Source organism: Sapajus apella, unplaced genomic scaffold, assembly GCF_009761245.1.
Source record: "Sapajus apella isolate SASKATOON/1434 unplaced genomic scaffold, GSC_monkey_1.0 scaffold130, whole genome shotgun sequence".
Lineage (NCBI taxonomy): Eukaryota > Metazoa > Chordata > Mammalia > Primates > Cebidae > Sapajus > Sapajus apella.
The window spans coordinates 598,205-601,306 of NW_022437070.1; positions in this window are offsets into that span (position 1 = coordinate 598,205).

Here is a 3,102-nt window from a genome sequence, read left to right on the forward strand (position 1 = left end):
AAAAAAAAAAAAAAAAAAAAAAAAAAAAAAAAAAAAAAAAAAGAATTGCTTGAATCTGGAGGTGGAGGTTGCAGTGAGCAGAGATCGCACCACTGCACTCCAGCCTGGGCAACAGTGAGACTCCATCTCAAAATAAATAAACACATAAAAATAAATCAAATAAAATGTAAATTAAGTACTTGGCAGGGTGCACCGTAAGAACTGAACGGCTACCAGTTAACAAGCTCTCATGCGACTGCTAATATTGTTTGTATCCCATCCTAAATAAACCTGATGAGCTCTGGGAATGAAAGCTTCTGGTTGAAAAGACTGAGGGGTATATTACTTATCTCTTGCTGCATGACAAATTACCCTGAAATGGAACAGCTTAAACAGAAGCTTTTACATAGTGCTGCTTTGATAGACACGGAACCGAAACTGCTTGTGGTAATCCAGGCTCACCCCCACCTGCTCTGTGGTCAGCATACAGGGGCAACCACAAGAGGGTGGTCTGGGCAAGTCCATTCATGTATGAAGGGAGCTGAGTGAAGGCTTCCTATGCCTTGCTCCACTCAGCCAGCCCCTAGATAATAGCGGTTTCTCAAACTGTGGTCCCCGGATTAACTGCATCCTAATTTTACTTTTTTTTTTTTTTTTTTTTTTTGAAATGAGACAGGGTCTCGCTCTGTCGCCCCGGTTTGGGTAAAGTGGGACAAACATAGCTCACTGCAACCTCGAACTCCTGGGGTCCAACAGTCCTCTCCCACCTCAGCCTTCCAAGGAGCTGGGTGCATGCCATCACACCCAGTTTTTTTAAATTTTTTTAATTTGGTAGAGATGGGGTCTTGCTTTGTTACCCAGGCTGGTCCGTAATTCCCAGGCTCAAGCTGTCCTCCTGCCTCGGTCTCCCAAAGTGCTGGGATTACAGGTGAGAGCCACTGGGCCTGATGGCATCCTAATTATATGGGGTTCTGGTTTTTTTTTTTTTTTTAAATGGAGATTTCAAGGCTGGGCTCGGTGGCTCACGCCTGTAATCCCAGCACTTTGAAAGGCCAAGGCGGATGGATCACGAGGTCAAGAGATAAAGACCATCCTGGTCAACATGGTGAAACCCCGCCTCTACTAAAAATACAAAAATTAGCCAGGCGTGGTGGCGCATGCCTGTAGTCCCAGCTACTCGGGAGGCTGAGGCAGGGGAATTGCTTAAATCTGGGAGGCAGAGGTTGTGATGAGCTGAGATTGTGCCATTGCACTCCAGCCTGGGCAACAAGAGCAAAACTCCGTCTCAAAAAAAAAAAAAAAAAAATTTCTGTGACCCACCAGAGACTCAGAATTGGGACCATTGTGGGTACAGCCTTGGAACCTGTTTTATTTAAAGAAGATTTTTAGAGTAGTTTTAGATTTGTAGGAAAACTGCAAAAACAGCAAAAAAAAAAAAACCCCATATACCTCAGTTTCCCCTATGATTATATCTTATATTAGAATGGTACATTTATGACAATTAGTGAACCAATATGGCACAATATTAACTAAATACCATGCTTTATTTAGATTTCCTTGGTCTTTTTTTCTTTTTTTTTGAGATGGAGTCTTACTGCCGCCCAAATTATAGTGCAAATCTTAGCTCACCGCAACCTCCGCCTCCCAGGTTCAAGTGATTCTTCTGCCTCAGCCTCCCAAGCACCTGGGACTACAGGCGCCCGCCACCACACCCGGCTAATTTTTGTATTTTTAGTACAGGGTTTCGTCATGTTGGCCAGGCTGGTCTTGAACTTCTGATCTCAGGTGATCCACCCGCCTAGGCCTCCCAAACTGCTGGGATTACAGGCGTGAGCCGCCACGCCTGGCTGGTATTTTAACCCAATGCCCTCTGTTCCAAGATCCCACCCAAGCAAAGACATTACATTTAGTAGTCACGTCTTCTTGGCTGTGACGGTTTCTCAGACTTTCCTTGTTTTGATGACTTGACAGTTTTCTTTACTTGTTTGAGACAGAGTCTCATTCTTGTTGCCCACGCTGGAGTGCAGTAAGGTGTTATTGCCTCACTGCAACGTCCACCTCCCAGGTACAAACAATCCTCCTGCCTCAGCCTCCCAAGTAGCTGGGATTACGTGCACACACCACCACGCCCGGCTAAGTTTTGTGTATTTTCAGTGAAGACAGGGTTTCCCCATGTTGGACAGCCTGGTCTCAAACTCCTGGCCTCAAGTGATCCTCCTGCCTTGGCCTCCCAAAGTACTAGGATTATAGGTGTGACACACCGCGCCCAACAACAGTTTTGAGGAGTACTATGCAGGTATTTTGAAGGTGTGGCTCAACTGGAATTTGTCTAGTGTTTTTTTTTTTCTTATGCTTAGATTGGAAGGTCCCGGAAGTAAAGAGCCCTTTTTTTTTTTTTTTTTTTTTTTACTTTTTTGTTAGACGGAGTTTCGTTCTTGTTACCCAGGCTGGAGTGCAATGGCACAATCTCGGCTCACCGCAACCTCCGCCTCCTGGGTTCAGGCAATTCTCCTGCCTCAGCCTCCTGAGTCGCTGGGATTACAGGCACGCGCCACCATGCCCAGCTAATTTTTTGTATTTTTAGTAGAGACGGGGTTTCACCATGTTGACCAGGATGGTCTCGATCTCCTGACCTCGTGATCCACCCGCCTCGGCCTCCCAAAGTGCTGGGATTACAGGCTTGAGCCACCGCGCCCGGCCTTCTTCAACTATTTTTTATGAAGCCAGAGAGTAAAAGGACCTCTAAAGTTTTTGTTTCCAGTCACTGGTCTCCCCGAAACAGTTCCAGTGTTGGCCGGGAGAGGGAGCAAGAAAAAGTAGACCTGTTTCCTTTTCCTCCAAACGCCTTTCCCAGTGAAGAAACCGGCGAAACTAACCGAGGGGGCGGGACTAAGCTCTGCGCAGAACTGTCAAATCCGGGCGTGGGCCCCGAGCTGTCACGTGAGTGTCCGCGGTCAGCTGACTGCGCCGGACTTCCGCGGCGGGGGGGTGGGGCACAACGCTAGTCGAGGGCTGCTGCTCATTGGTGGAGGAGGATTTAGCGGCAGCACCGTGGAGCGGGGCCTCGGCGGTGCGGATTGCCATTGCCTTCCGCAGGGTCACGTGGGAGAGAGCGCTGGGAAG